This window comes from Anas acuta, chromosome 3 (genome assembly GCF_963932015.1).
Source record: "Anas acuta chromosome 3, bAnaAcu1.1, whole genome shotgun sequence".
Classification (NCBI taxonomy): domain Eukaryota; kingdom Metazoa; phylum Chordata; class Aves; order Anseriformes; family Anatidae; genus Anas; species Anas acuta.
In genome coordinates, this window is record NC_088981.1 from 45,747,133 (window position 1) to 45,763,746 (window position 16,614).

General features: G+C 42.3%; 1 protein-coding gene and 1 long non-coding RNA gene across 3 annotated transcripts in view; one reads left to right on the forward strand and one right to left on the reverse strand.

Moving 5' to 3' along the window:
- PDE10A (phosphodiesterase 10A) overlaps positions 1-16,614 on the forward strand; it is a 366,309-nt gene that overhangs the window by 157,450 nt on the left and 192,245 nt on the right. The gene's annotated exons all lie outside the window — the stretch shown is intronic.
- LOC137854009 (uncharacterized) lies at positions 4,556-11,560 on the reverse strand. 2 transcript variants are annotated; one of them, XR_011094871.1, is made up of 5 exons: positions 11,188-11,560; positions 7,926-8,043; positions 7,676-7,830; positions 6,708-6,861; positions 4,556-6,560 (listed from the first exon to the last, which is right to left on the reverse strand). It is a non-coding gene; the product is annotated as an uncharacterized lncRNA (long non-coding RNA). The 2 variants fall into 2 exon arrangements; XR_011094870.1 differs by lacking the exon at positions 7,676-7,830 and having other exon boundaries at positions 11,188-11,545.

The following is a 16,614-nucleotide window of genomic DNA, read 5'->3' on the forward strand; positions in this document are numbered from 1 at the left end:
TGTGGTGCTCGCAGAACTGCACACAGCTGCAGATCATGGGCTTTGCATTTCTGTGTATTTTCTTATGAAAAAACAAATCCAAAAACAGTTCTGCACAGTGAGCAATTGGCCTTTTTAATTGTAAGCTCCTGTTTACTTTTGCCATGGATGTTTTTCCTATTTGAATGGTAGTTTAATGGTTCAGGAATCTCTCACAGGTTACAATCTGTTTGCTTGCTGTTGAATTGGAGACTTGAGTCTGCCCCTTTCCCCCTGGTATGACACTACTGCAGCCTGTGTCAGCGGGTGCTGCTCGCCCATGTGACAGACTGGTGATTCCAAGGCTGATTTTTCTTTTCTTCTGTCAGTGGAAAAAAGTAATTGCACATTTAGCTGCCTTCAGGAATGGTAGATTCCTTTCTCACAGAACTGTTTGTGGGGTTTTAGACTGAATTTTAAATGCTGTTGGGAAAGTAGCTCAATATGCAAGCAGATTATTTTGTGAGCCAGGCTTTATTGGTTTTGTTCTTAACAACTTTTCTGGAAAAGCATTCTTATTTATAAGGGGGCAAAATTGATTAGCATGCTGCCCCTGTGGCAGCCTAACACACCAACAGGATTATAAACTGTAGCTCCTGCTAGTTCTCATCCTAGGTGGTAAATAAGTATGAAGTACTTAATGGCAATGGGCAAGCACTAAAGAAAGTTCAGGTCCATCACACTTCAAACTTCACTGGTGACGTAGCTCCTTGGTACTGAAGTTTTGTGTCCTGTTTTAAAGAAATGAACTTTCCTTCTGGAGGTGCAGACTCGATGCTGTTTGGAGCAGCAGCAGTGAAAGGTCTGCAGGCAGATTAAAAGAAACAGCAGCAACAGAGTTTAATATGATCTTCCCTGAACTGAAAGCGAGAGAGTTTTCAGACTCTTCCATGCAGCCCCGTTCCCATAGCGATGGCACTGATGCTGTGTACCGTCTGATGCAGTCTCTGACCAGTCCAACCTGGATTCGGCATTGGATAAGATTTCTAGTAGCTTTGCTGAAAGACTGGCGTCTATTTCTGTCTGCAGATGTCTATAGGAAGCTCCCACCCAAATATCAGGAGCAACACAAGGATGATTGTTTATAAATGTAAGCCATCAGTGATGCCCATTGTCATCTAGAGTCAGCTGGGCATCCTGATAGCTGATGGGGAGCAGCAGGTAGGGAAGGCATGTAAAAATTTTGTTTAGGGGATTTGTTTACTTCTTCATTTTCAAATGAGGACAATGTTCTCCTCCCTGCCTCCTCAGTTGTCCATGAACATCTGTATTTAGGATACGCCAGCACCAATGATGCTGCATTTCTCCATGCTGGCCCCAAGTTCTGTGGCACACACTGTGCCAGCAGAGCTGCAGTGCTTTCTTCCTCCCGAGCATTCTGCACAGCACCACAGCACCGTGCCTCCTGGGAGCCCTCTCAACAGCCAGTGCCAGGCAGCAACATGGGGACAAAGATTTCAGACAGAGGAGGCAGAAAAGCTTAGCTCCTAGCAATAGATGAGACTTATAGTCTTTGTTCTTGTTGCTTACTTTCTTCATTCTTGGTATTTCTTTTCTTAATCCTTGTTTATAGTTGTAATTTTGACTTGCAGTAAAATTCTTTGTTTCTGACTGCATTTGCCTTGAACTGCCCCGATCAGGAATGAAATGGGCGAGTCAAACCCATCTGTGACTGCCAGACATGGTGTAGTGAACGCCATTACAAACCCCTTTCTGCTGAGTTTTGTTTGCTGCATTTGGGGTTTTGCTTTGGAGTTTTTATTAGGCTGGAGAAGATGACTAAGGTTTTTAATGCTCCCACTTTTCCAAACCCTCAACAGAAGTTTAGAACACACTTAAAAATGTTTCTGCACATTCAGTCCCTAGGAGTTAAATAAATAAGTTGGGCTAACCACTATTTAACTTTCTTCTCTTTCTTTTTTTTTTCTTTTTTTTTTCTTTTTTTCTTTTTTTTTCTTCTAACTGGAAGCCTATGACTGAAAACTCTTTCAAAGTTCTGTGTTGTCATTTTTTTTTTTCTCTTTTCTGTAGAATGGCCCTATGAGGTAGTGAGTCACTCTATAGAGAAACTCTCCATTTTATTGCGCTGTTTGGGAAATGTGGCAGTGCATTACCAGAAAAACTTACTTGTCTCAAGAAGCAAAAACAACCAGTCTCCCCCAACTCGCTATTCTGCTGAACCAAACAATAAGGAAATGAAAAGAGTTGCCTGTGAAAGGGAGCTGGCAGAGCGGAAGAGCTGGCTGGGTTGAGAAGCGTTTGCACTGGCTCCTCACAAGCAGTGTCTCAGGGTGAGGGATGGAGGGGACTGCGGTCTCAGGGCAGCCAGTTGCATCCCCACAGAAGCAGAGAAGGGGTGAACATAGGGATGTGCAGCTCCGGCAGCCCCACAGCCATCATACTTCTCTTGGCAAAAGAGATGTGGTCAGTGTGGTTTAACGGGGTATGCCTTTAAGACCATGATCCAAACACTGTGAGCCCAGGTGAACATTAAAAGCTAAGAGGCTGAGGGTTGCTCCTGTGTAGAAAATAGGCCACCTGCAATTTCATCCATTGTGGGAAAAGAGAATATAGGTCCCTAAATCCAGAAGTGTCCAGACTAGATATTTTGGGATTATTTTTTTTTTGGCATTGTTATGGGAAAGCTCTGATTTCTGAGGAATTTTATTTGTTTCATTCCTTGATAAAATGTTTTCTGCCAATGTTTAATAATGATACTCTTATGACCACTAAACTGAATGAAACCTGCTTAGACTCTGTATATTGAAAGATGGGAATCCAAAAGCAATCATCTCGGATTCAGAGCTGATGCAAAGGGATTGTAGGGTTTGCTTTCCTTTTTTAACACCATACCTGAAAAGGAGGTAGTTGCATGTATTTACTGGCAGTTGGCACCCATTAAGGAAGTTGCTGAGGCTCCCCATCATTACCAAATCTAAGTATCATGTAAATTGCTTCTGAAAAACTCTAAAACTTGCCACTTCTAACAATATTATCTATCTACTTGATGAAGGTGGTGAAATCACCTAATGACGATGCAGGGGAAATGGAAGTGCTAACGAGATAAATACATGTGGGAATAAAGCTGGAAGATCATCTTCTCCCAAGCTCAGAGCTGACAATTGGAACAAGTACACGTGTAGTGCTGCTCCGTCTGCACCATGTCTGGGCTGCAGAGCTCCTAAAAAGTGTTGAAGTCTGCAGTATATGGAGACTTATGGAGACCTAACCTTCTGTTGCTGTCTCACCTGTGTGTGTGTGTGGTCAAATGGTGGGCCGTGTTTTTTCCCCGCTGCTGTAACAGGACAGTGTGTGTGAGCCCTAGTGGGAGTTCAGGGAAGGTAGTGACCTTTTGTGTGTTTCACCAGGAATGTCAAGGAATACCAAGGAATATCTTTAAGTGCGCTTGTCTGTTACAGGCTGAGCCAGAACATTCATCTTTTATTCCAGTTCACTGCAACAAAAATATGCAGAGGAATTGAAAACACAGAATAGTCTCCCCACAGCTCTTTATTAATAAACACAGAGGTCTCAAGTGGTTTGCCTTAATTTGTTTAATAGTTTTGAGATAATTCTGGTGTCTTCTGATGACTGCACATGCAAATACCTTAGGGATCCTTTGAGGAAGTTGCTTTTGAATGGTGTTGGTTTAGTAATGTGTGGGGGCTTAACTACCTTCTAGTCTGCGACTATTGCATACAACTTTCTCATTCTGTTGAAAGTAGTGATTGTGAAGGCATAAGAAAAGACAGTACCAGCTTGTTTGGGGCCTAACATTTAGTTGTTGAGTTTAATTTAGAACCTTGCTTTACAAAATCGGTCTGAAGCAAGCTATTTTCAAGTCTTCATTTTTCAGGGAACGAGGGAAGGGCCAGAGAGTAGATTTTAAAACTTACAAAATGTTCCATTTCATCTTGCTAAGCCAAACACAGGAGTCCTGTGCTGATGCCTCATAGCCAGAGAGTAAAATGAGCCATCCACAGCAAGTCAAACTGTCTAGAGCATCTCTGGAAGAAAAACCGCAGAAACTCTGCCATGTAAAATACCCTAGAGGCCGGGCTGGGTGGCAGAGCAGAGCAAAAGTTGGTAAATCCACAAGGAAGGCTTTTTGTCTGCGTGCTTCCTGTGAGTGCATCCTCTTGATGCACATTGTATTGTCCTTCAGTTTTTTGTGTAAAAACTTGCTGCCATTTTGCTAGGAAAGTCAGCTTCAATTATTCACAGACTGATGTAAAATAATAGTGGTGTGTGTGTGTGTAGAGTTTCATTCAGTTTATATCCAAAGTTCCTGCCTTGTGCTCTGGATGGCTTCCTTTAGATCACCAAGTTTAAAATGATTTTAAAACTTGACAAATTTGTTTTCAGGCTTCAGCTCGAGCACCCTTGCCCTTACTTTAAAATAATAAAATGTTCTGAGTGGATCATTTCTGTATGTGTTTCTGGTCAAAAAGGAAAAAGAAGAATGCATAAGCATATAGCAACCACTATCAGCTGCGTTAAATGAAGAAACTGAACAACAGCTGAATTTTTTGAGCAGTTGTTTAATTGTAAGTTGCTGTACTCACTACAAAAGTTTTGAATGGAAACATGTAAAGAGCTGAAATAGCCCTTGCCTTGTTTAGATATTTTATATACCTACATTTTTGATAGCAGGCAGCCACAGCACAATGTGATTGGATGCTACTTCCATTTCACTTTTTCAAGGGCTTGGATTTATAAAGCATGCTCTCCGTGTTGCAAACAAGTACCTGCTAGCCGTCTTTAATGTTGTTCTGCTCTGAACAGAGAACAGGAGGCAGCACCTGCAAGGATGATCAGGGACTGACTGATGGAAGGAGATGAAAAGATGAGTGAGCACAGGGAATACAGGAGCAGAGATGAGTATTTCTGAAGATAAGAATAAAATCACATGATTTTTCACATTAAAAGGAGTTAGAAGCACAGGAGGGATTTGGGGTAGAAATTCTGCTGCTGCAGAGCAGGAATGATGCTAGCAACAGCACTGAGCATGACCTTTATAGTCATGACCACCTCTTTGAAATCTGCTGATGGCTTGTACACATCATTTCCATTGGCCAAACCATGACTACTGCCCCAGCACAAATCTGAACACTTGCTGTGTAACTTGAGATAAGCCTTTCCCAGCTTCTCTTGCCTGTGTGTGCATCCACCTTTGGAAAAGAGCTGGTAGAGCCTTGCCTGCAGAGTGCAGAACAAGGGACGGTGAAATTCTAGCTGATGCAGGTGCTCAGTGATGGATGAGGGTAGAGCCCTCTCAGTGCCCTCCTGCTCTCGAGATCCAGAGCAGGATACAAACCCTCCACATCTAGGTTTCCACCTCCTTGCTCCCATTCTTAAAATAGAAAACTTTCCCAGTGGTGATAATCTATGGGCCTTCTAGCATGCCGACAACAGAATCAGGCTCATTTCTTAAAATTACTGTTAATGAATGAAGTGGATTATTCAGCAGTCCAGTCCACATGGAACCTGATTAAAAGACAAATATCCCTGAATATTTGCTAGGTTGGATCTCTTGGTTCCTCACCTGAATCAAGACCAACAGCTACTGCATAAAAATGAATCTGACCTGATTTACGCCTCATAATTCTGTAGTGACTCACTAATTAAATTTCACATTTCCAAGTGCACCCCCTGGCTACTCATAAATATCTCAAAGGGCTTTAAAAAATGTAGGTGTTAGTCTTTTAGGAAGATAATGTCAACCTATCTTCTAGAATCTTTATTTGCTAAATGCTGGAACTATGGTGTCTGTTTCCAAATACTTGGAAAATACTTCTACAAATAGTGAATGAGTCATGTTTTTCATCTTTCATCTCTAGGTAACTCATGCTGACACAATACTTCATCTCCCTCTATCCATAAAATATGCTTACTTGCCCCTCGTTCACTACTAGTTTTCTGCTCCTTTGCCCTCGTTAGTCCACCTAAAAATGTTGTCAGCATTGTTAATATTTATTCCGTCACATATGGAATAAGCTGGCATATTCTTCCTCACTTTCAAATTAATGCTTGCTTTGTTGTCTCTTGATGAGCCTAGTTTGCTCTCTTATTTTCCAGTTTTCTGCTATGTTTATTTCTCATGCTACCATAATCTCAGTGGGCTTAATCTACCTTGTTTTAAGTTCTTTTTTAGAAGTTCCTTCTGCTGTTTCTGGATAGGAAATGTTGGATAGGGATGGAAAAAGAGGCAGGGAGTTTATAACATGATTTTACCTCTGAGTGTGATATTTGAAAATATCTATCCTGTAAATCTCCCGCGTAGCGTGCAGGAGTCGGAAGGTGGCAGATTTACTTGGAATTGAGACAGTGCTGTGTTTTCATACTTCATCTCTCCATCCTGTTGTCCTCCCCCATTTCCTTTCTGGAAGACATCCTGGTGTTAAAATAAAGTCTCATGCTCCATGGCTTCAGCTGGCTGCCCACAGGGGTTAGGCAGGATATTTCCCTCTGATGCACAGTTAGCAAGATGAGTTCTGGGGGTGTTTTTCACCCTCCTTTGGCTCCTCATAGACAGGCCACAGCTGTAGATGAGAGAGAAGATAGTAGATAGTAGAGGGAGTTCTCATTTTAAGATACCTGCTTAGTGTCTCACAGTCTCATACCCCATGTGAAAATGCTGATCAGATTTGCATCAGACAGGGTTAAAAACGATTCTCCTGGTCACTCACCTGAGTCCTGGGAAGCGTTCTGATTTCCTCTCCAGGAAGGTATGTGGATCACCTACAAGTGATGTGTGGTCTTACCATACCTGCGGTTGCAAGGATTTGAGTTCCTTCTTCCCTTCCTGCCTGTGGTCTTGCAGCATGCAGATAGTGAGGCTGACTGAAGAATGAATTGCTTTATTATAACCAAAATCGTTATTCTTAACAGAAAGAACAGTAGTGAAATTTAATGGCCAGTGATAAACAGGAGGTCACAGTAGATCAACTTGTGGGCTCTTCTAGCTTTAAACACTATGAAATCTCCCTCCAAAACTGATGCCATTATTACTCCATAGGTTAGCTGGCAAGGAGAGGATTTCAAGGCAAGCATCCAGCACCCACCCACAGATTGTGTTGGCTCAAAGCCTGGCAGCTTGAGTCCCTTCCAAAATGTATCCAGGATCTTCTAGTTAGGAATGCAGCATATTGCTGGTTGTGACACAGATACAGCTGAGTTTACTCCGTGTCTTATCTGTAACCTTTTAACGTTTTCGTATGGCTTACTCATTTGCAGAAGCTTTTGTAAACCTGAAAACAGAAAACAGCATGGGCTTTATACAGCTACTGCTGTTTTCTCTGATTTAAGATGTTCCCGGTCTTGCCTCTGGGTATCCTTCATGTTACTTTCAAACCTCCAAGGGTCTGCTGTTGTTGCTTTCTGGCCCGCACCCTTCATTTTTCTGGGCAAACCTCCCTCTAGCCTGTTGATGTCGTTCCTAATTGCCCAAAGGAATCATTGCTGAGCAATGCGAGGCATTTCCTTCCCTCTTATTAAAAAGCACCAGAATAAAACTTAGTCTTTCACAGCAGTGGCTAAACCCACCACATCTTAAAATTGTGTTATGGCTACAGGATTTTGGACTATTACTGTGAAGTAACAAGGTGTTTTAAACCAGGTTTTCATTAATCTCTCTGGCTCCCTGGCATTCACTCACACTGTGTACATGGTTGGGGGATCAGGACAGTCTTTCTCTACCCTGGTATTCCACTGGCAAAAATTACTTGTGCCAATATCTTGTGCCTGTGGCATTGTAGACGCTGGAAGGAGACTGCTGTGCTACTGTTTGCATCCCAGTGACAGAGGTTGCTCCTAAGTCCAGAGAAGAAAGGTCAACTGAAAATGGTGATTCTAAGGTGCTCTGTATCCCCTGTACTGATCTCTTGCTATTTTCTTTCCAGAATTACCTTGGACTAATCCAGAACAGAGGTCGGTCGTGCTAGTTTGTCATACTGCTTCAAAGTAGACTGTCCCTGCTTCAAAGCCTTGACAAGCAAACTGGTAAATACATAGTCTAAATGCAATCTAAAATAAAACAAAACAAAACATGTAAAACTAGATTCATGTAACCTTTATTTCATAGCCCTACAACTCAAGCTTGTTCTTAATGAAGGAGAAAAAATATTGCAGTAAAATGCTGGTGACACTCTAAAGAAATGTACAGCGACTGCTGACCACGGTCTGCTCTCATCACTCTGTCAAACTTCAGGACAGTCCCTGGGGTTCCACTGGCACAACAGAGATAAAAGCTCAGGAATGAATTGTTGGGCTATTACTATAGATTTCTCTAGTACTGTTAAAAAGGCATATAAGGATTTACAAGTCCTTGAAAATTAGCTTTCATGATTGTTAGCACTTTCTTGCAGTTAGCTGCATAGATTAATTATACCCTCTTATAAAAGTTCCCCATGGAAAAAAAAAAATCCAGTTCTTCTTGACAAACAGTTAATAACTTCAGGTCAGTAGATCGGAATGAGGAGTCTTGAGATTCCTCTCAGAGTAATGGTTGATGATAACTAGCCTGCCAGAAGTTAGTTACTTTTCAGATAGGAGGTTGGGATTGTTCTTTGTGATATAAATTCCTTCCCATAAGAATGCCACCAAGACGCTTAGGCCATTCCAGGTGTGGAAACTCCAGCTGCTCCCCACTGTTACTTTTGAGACTGGCAGATCTGGACTGAGATTTAGGCACAGAAGCAATATTGTCACCCTGTTTTCTTCCACTCTGCCTGGAAGGACTCTTATAAATGAATGGAGTTAAGTCTGCAAGCCAATTCATCCCCGAGTTTCTTCCAGTGAAACTACTGAGGAGGCTTGCTAATAATTTTTCATTCTAGCAATGCGTTTTGAAGTGTGGTTGTCCTGCCTTTTATAGAAATGTATTGCGACCATTAATGCCCTCCAGGCAACCAGAAAGCCATCAAAGCACAGGGAAAGGTTTGAGCTGTGGATGACAGAAGCTTCCTGTTTCATTTCCTGTGAATGAAACAAGACCCCCTTTACTGAAGGGGTGAGGAGTGCTGTATTGAGTCTTAGGACATCACTAACTGCAATAATAATCTGGTCAGCCTCAAGGTGAAATGATGTTACTAACATCAGCCTTCTGAGATACCCATTCCCCTCTGGTTTTATACCACTGCATTGATTCTGGTGTTCTACCCTGCAAAAGAAGTTGTTTTGGTATCTTTTCACTTCTCCTTTGTTGTTAATGAAGAAATTAATTGAATAATGCACTGCCAACATGCAAAAAACGTGCTGCTTTTTATGTTTGATGCTAGACTACTATGTTGATGCAACCCATTATGAAATAATTGCTTGATTTCAAATTGCCATTGGGGACTGCTCAAGAAATAGGCAGGAGAGTGAATGATGCCTCTGTCACAGTATCAGTCCTTTCCCCTTTCACAGCAGGTCAGGAGCCATCCTTGCCCCTTGCTGTCTTCTCTTGGCACTACACCTTCCTTGTCCTCCTGCCCAGGGTGCTTTTCCCAGTAGTATAATTGCCTCCACTAGGAAGATCCTAAAAGGGTTTGGGTGACAGTCAACAGAGTAAGGGTTTCACAGTGCCTAGGTCCCCACAACCCTCCTGTGGGAACAGGATTGCTCCAAATAATGGAGCAATATATGCATCTAAATCACTTTTGTAAATTAGGAGGGAAAAAATAATGCTCACAGCCCATTTTTGGGTATATATATATTATCTCTAGCATGGGTTGGAGAAAGTGGGCCAGGCAGATGTGGTTGCCTCCTTCAAAACTTGGGCAGCACAGCACTTGTTGCTCTTCAGTTAGCCCTGAAATTCAGTGCTTGGCATTTGTAGGAGAGGAAGGCCAGATCTGGCATGAATGTGAGGAGAATGCAAAATGCAGTCACTCTGAGTTTTGAAAAGGGTAATTTGCTGCAGGTCTGGTCTGCTGCTCCCATGTGCTGAAAGACGGCAAGAAGTTCCCAGGCGGATTCTGTTGCCTTCAGTCAGAAAGGCAAAATGCCCGTTGTTGTTATAGATGGGGTTGTTACACTTTACCTCAGGAAATCACTCCTTGACACATGCAAAATCACTAATTTCTCCATTCACTCTTTCTGGCTGGCATTTGTTAAGAAAGCTCAGATGTAGCATCTCCTGCAGTACCAACAGTTAGGGGGACATTCTGGTTCCATTCAGCTCCATCCTCTCATTCATCAATATGCGTGGCACTTTCCCATCGAGATAAAGATGCCCTGAAAAGCTTCCAGCCCCAGTTCAATGGAGAACAAACAGGAGGGAAGGGCAATGGGAAGAGGGTGAGAGGGAAGAGGGGCGAGAGTGAAAGAAGGCAAGACAAGCCTGATGATTGGAGAAACTAATTCTGATGACTGGAGCCAGTGAGTTTTCCAGAACAATATGACTGCATTTAAAAAATTTCTGAATGTGGCAGAGTCCACTGTTAAAGTCTCATTGAAGACAATTTTGTGAAAGAATATAAGGTGGGAGGAAGAGAGAGCAAATGCCTGCCAGATGGGGTTTAAGACAAGAAATCCAGGCACAGAGGCAGTGTGAAAAGAGCCTGTGAGCAAGCATGTGAGGGTAGCACAAAGGGGCTGGAGGCAGGGGGTGAATGGGGACAGGGGAGGCCCAGGGTGAGCAGATGGAGGCAGCAAGGAGGAGGATAGGGGGTGGGGAAGGGGATTTACTTGAAAAGAGCCCCTGGGAAGTGAAAATAAGGAGTTTGGTGTTGCTGAGGTCAGGGAAGAGGGAGCCCCTGGGTGCTGGCGTGGAGCTCGGCACCACAGGCCAAGTTTGGCGGGGTCAGGAGGGACGTGCAGCCTGTGTCAGGGGCCAGAGCCTGCTCAGCCACCCAGGTGAGCAAGGCCTCATTCCAGAGTTGTGGTAGGTGCATGAAGAGGAAGGTCAAAAGCGTTCAGAGGTACAGCGAGTGGGATTCATCTAAGCCCTTTCTGAGGAGCCTCTCATTGTGCTGCTCAGCATTGCAGCTGTAATTCAAGCACAGTCACAACGCTGTTAACATGAAACAAGGCACCAGCTCCTAGAGATTCAAACATGCAAAAACTGTCAAGTGGCTGACTTAGAAAGAAGAGAAGAAAGAACTCCATGTACAAAGACATGAAAGCGAAGGAGATAAAAATGAGCTCAGTGATGTTCATACTTGCAGAAATGGAGAGCAGGCATACCTGAAAGGTTCTCAACATAAAAACAAGGTGTAAGGGACTTCCATCACCTCCTGCTGAGGAACAACAACCGAGTTATGGTGCAGGCAATGTCTCCCTGCCTGACTTAATCGGGGATAAGCGACGCAAATTGAAAGCAGCATTGTAACTGGGGTTGTCAGTTTTGCCTCATCACTGTAATTGATTACTGAATAGGGTGGAGGAAAGGAGGCAAAACTGCCAGCAGTTTGATGGCTAGGTAAAATTCAACAGTCCTCCTGGCAACAGAGAGTCAACTACAGATGGGTTGTTCTTCAGGGGCTGAATAAGGTGGACGGGCAGCAGAGAGAAATTCCTGTCCTATAGGGTGGAAGATGGGCTGTTGGTGGGGCAGCAATTTCTGGAGCAGAGTGTCAGCCCCCCTGTGCCCTGGGTATGCATTTCTAGCCCATCCACCTCCCCAGAGAGGCCTGCTCCTCTACTTGAAGAGAAAGTTACGTGGTGTTTGTTTGTTTGTTTGTTTTTCACTTTAAACCCGTTTTGTGAAATCAAAATCAGAAAAACCAATGCCTATGTTGAAATGTACCTAGATGTCACAAAAATATCTGCCTACATGACTATGAAGTACAGGATCTTGAACATCAAGACAGTCATTAATGGTTAAAATTTCAGGAGATTTTGGGGAATTTTGTATGTCTGTATCCATGTATCCCTCTCAGTCTCTTTACATGTTATAGCTCCAGACAACTTTAAGAAAAAAAAAAAAAACTTTTATTTTTGGAGAAAGATTTATTTGTTGAAGGGGCAGAAACTGAGGGGGAGGAACAGCTGAAATTTCTAAAAGGTGGAGCGCTTCTCCCAAGTGGGCTCAGCTGGCCTTGGTGGCCAGAGCTGCTTGGTGGTAACACACAGCTCCTTGCGCCTCAGCCACGTAGATGTTGTTTGTGATCACCGCATCAAGCACATTGTTGCTTGGGGAATTACCTTTTGGATGAGTGTTGGGGTGATTCAGAGTGCATTCAGTTTTGTGATTCACGGAGCTGAGAAGGAAAACTGATTTATTGGGGGCGGGGGAAGAAGTGAGACAGTGAGGCAGGAAATTGGTGTCCAGAAGGCATTTGGGAACAGGCACATTTCAAAGTTTCTAACAATATGGGACAGAGACATTTGGCAACCACTACAGCTATGCTGCGTGCTTTGCTCTCTACTTTCTGACAATATTTTAATGTTTTGCAAAAACACTATTGCTAACATATGAACACTAATATTTTTAGATCACTTCCTACTCCTAGGTACTGTTACATCACACAGAGCAAGTTAAACCAACTGTTCAGCCAGGTACCGTTTTGGAGTGCAGTCTGTTCGTCAGGCTATAATCTGAAGTCCTCATTCAACTTTTATTCAGCCAAATTTATTTTTTTCATGTCAAATGTTCTATTGCTTTGGCTAAACCATGCATCCTTCTTTCCTCCAGTATTATTTGTTGTTTGTGTGTATTTTTTTGCCCAGAAGCTAAGTTTACTAGAGACATAAGAGAGGCCATTCCAGATAACTCTGCCTCATGGTCATGCCCTGCTTTGAGAGGGTCTGCTCATAGAAATTTTGGGAAAATCTGGAAGAAATCTTACTGAAGGCACCTGAGGAATGAACTGTTAATGAGAGAGGATTTTTCCGAGCGTTATTCACTGAACTGCCAGCCCGCATTCTGAAACTTAAGTGAACTTCTTTTGCAGTTTCTAGCTTAACCTCGTTAGCTGTGTATAAACATTTCATTTTTAAAATACCAATGATTCCAGCAGCATGGTTGCACATTACATATTCTAAACTCTTTTAACCAGTTATAGAGTTTTAGCATTTCTGGAAAAGAAGTGAACCCTTTTTGTTATTAACTACTCCACATATCCTGACTGCTTGACTTTCTGAAAACAACCAGGTACAATCACTGTGCACAAGCGCTTGGTTACACCTCAGTATTTAGTGTTAATTATTTAGATAGTTCTGTGTGCCTAGCCGATTGTATGTACCGAGTGTTCACAGAGTCCTTAAACACACAAGAACAAAATGTTCCAAGGATTAAACGTGGGCTGAAATGACCTGTCAGACGAGGATGATCAGTGTTTGCACTTGGAATATGCAAACCTCTGACAAAAGTGTGATCATAAATGTGTACCAGTAGAGTCAAAAGCCCATTCCATTGGGATGTTATAGGAAATACAATACAAAAATGATGCCAAAAGTAAAATTCAAATAAGCTTTTCTGCAACTGAACAAAATATTTCCCAAACAGCAGGACATAATGGTTTTGAAGATATTTGCAAGGTCATAATTATTCCCATTGGAACTGGTGGTTTTATCTAATCAGACAGGGACACAAGGGAATAACAAAACTTAAATAATTTTTTCAGTGTATTAAGTACAAACTGGCTTTCATATAGCATCTCTTCATTTTGTTCCACCTGTTTTGCTTTTAGAAAGAAAAGAACTCTGAAGAAATCCCTTTCATTCAACAGTTAATGCAGGGCTTGAAAAATTTACCTTAGGCAATGAAGACTGAGTCTAACAATGTGGGTAGTTTGTTTTGCTCTCATGTGTGAAAAGCCCAGTTGTAATTCTGCTTTCCCTGGCTTTCTGAAGATTTTGTTTTGTTTTGTTTTGTTTTCAAACATGCTTGGAAGGCACATGTTGAAGAATCAGCAAAATATGACAGTCTTGCTAGCTTTGTAAGTACTTTTCCATCTGGTGGATTCATCTAATTGGAGTGGTGGGCTTGGAATAGTTCAATGCTGCTCATTTCACGCAATTCTAACCCTGGTACCTATATGGGGGCTCCTGAAGTCTTTCCCCACTCCCCAGCATTCAACAGGCGACTATCTACTTCTTTTCCCATGTAACTGCAGCAAGTACTTGCCTGCAGCATAGTGCTTAGATAACTTGCAGTGGTTTTTGCCCTAGAAAGAGAACTTCATCTCAGCCAGATCCCTGTGAGCCACAGTTGGAGAAGCTTTGAAACTGAAAAAAAGAGAGTAGTACAAAGAGTGAAAAAGGTAGGGAGGCAAGGGATGGGATGGAAGGAAAGGCCAAAACCAGGCGGTCTGACTCTTTTATTGTGGCAGAAATAACTGAATCCATTGAAGTCAGTGGCTTTATGCTGGCTCAAAGGAGAAAGGAAGCAGGCACGAGGTTTCAGCCATAGTGAGGACACAGTCTTTCTCGTGGATAAGTGAGTGAATTATTACTGTTCAGCTTGAACTTCTCATCAGGAAGACTGTTTTATGAGTTGGTTCGTAAAAAAATGAAGGGTTCATTAAGACAATCGTGTTTCTGATCGCCTGAATCTACTGCAATGGTGTGGTGGGATTTACAATAACTGCAAGCTAAACAGCTATATATTATTATTATTATTATTATTATTATTATTATTTTTTTTTTTTTTTTTTTTTTTTTTTTTTTTTAAATAAAGATGGTACATCCTTTTCCAGGGCTCCTCCAAAGGGGATAGTGACTCCACTTGCTTTTCCTTTACCTTTCTCTACATTCCCCTTCCTCCTGAATTTTAACCTGCCATCTGATAACACAGCTGTTTTTCCTTTCTCCTTTGTATACTTTCATACATCAGATTTCTAGATCTCTTACATTCCTTCCTACATTTATTCTCACATTTCCTTAAGGTACTATAGAGAGTGAGGGAAGTAGTATGGGCTATAAAATGAGATCTCTTTTCTATAGAGAAATATTTTTGTTGAAACGTAACTATTCTGAGTTTCATGGAAGAGTGATGGTGTGAATTACCTTTTTGTTGTTGTTATTAGGCAAAACAACAGCTATTTCGAAATGTCTTGAAAAAAGCAGTCTGGCATAGTATACACAGAAGTAGCAGCTGTATTAAATCCTGCCATGGTTGGGTCAGTTGTGTCCTAAAATGGAGTGCAGGCCAGTACAACTGTATCAGCTGCTGCCCTGTCAGTTACATTCACACTGCTGCCTGAAACTCAAATACTGGAAAAGTCTAAGAAAAACTTTGGAAGCACATCAGACTGTGTGCCATGCTTCCACGCAGCTCACGTGGATCAAATATTTTCACTTGGCAGTGTAAGGCAGCAATCTCATGAAAGCTGTTAATATTGACACTAATCTCTAGTGTGAATCTTCCTTCTGTGCTCAGGACAGGACAGGTATTTGATGGCAGAGAACAAGCTCTCACTTACGAGAAGGTATGTGTCACCAAAGGAGATGGGGAGGTGGAGGCTTTATAGCTCCCTACGAACAAGCAAACAAACCAAGGGTGTTTTTTTTTTTCTTTTTTTTTCTATTTTTTTTCCCTATCAAACAACAGTTTGGTTACTGTTGCTTGGAGTTTCTAAATTTCTTCTCAGATTAAATTGGGTTAAATTTATGTTCTTTGTAATTGAATGTCCTGTAGAGGGGTCTTGCACACAAGGCTGGTGGTTCACAGCTGAGGGGGGATGGTTTGATCTCAGCACTGAGTGTGGATTTGAAAAATTAGACCTCTGTTAGATCTGAGGGTTTGCTTTAAAAACTGTTTAGTGTCACGTATAATGACCATGGGAAGAGAGAAAACAAAGGAGAGCACAAATTTGTTTTCCTTAAAAAAGAATGACAGCAGGCAGTAAGGACAAGCCATGCATTGTGATCATACCCTCAGCGGCTGAAACAGCAGGAGGCTTTTAAGGCAGGGCTGGAGCTGCGCTCCTTGGGTGGCTACCCTGCTTGCAGAGCTCGTCTGCTCGCCTTCCTGGAAGGGCAGAGCAGGCAGCCAGGTGCCCTCTGGCAGTCTGCGGCTTTTGGGATCTGCTTACTTTGCCTCTGCCTAAAGCCAGCCCCAGCCTGGGCTCCTTCCTCATACGTGCGATGGATGAGAAAACAGAGTGATGTTGCAGACAGAGGAGTAGAGGGGGAACCAGGACACTTCTGTCTCATTCTTTCAGCTCTCTTTTAGAGCTATTTTTTAAATCTTCCTGCACAACTTCAGGGAAAAACTGCTGTGTGTTTTTTCCTCTGCAAGACAACATTCTTGAATAATACTTCCCTGTTCTGCAGGGGTCTCAGGCTATGCTTTGAGTGTTTGTCAAGTCTGCAGAAGCTTTGGGTGCTTTAGACTACCTGTGAATAAAGTTAAGTGTTTACAGCTGAAGGGAGGGCAATTGCAACACTGGCATAAAGAAGGTTATGAGTTGAATTTAGCAAGATTTTCTGGGGGGACTGAGCTGTTTTCATATTTTATTTCCTGCATGCAAGAAAGGGTGTGCTAGCAGAGTTTATTGATTATAAAATTTGAGAGCCCATTGTCTGCACAGAGGGGAACTAGAGCAGATTTTGGAATGATTCAGAGAACTCTAAAGCCTGTACTAATAGAAGCAGGCTGAAACGTAGCAGTACAAAGTGCAAAATCATTCACCTGGGGACCTCTAAGAATTTTGCCTCTGAGCTCAT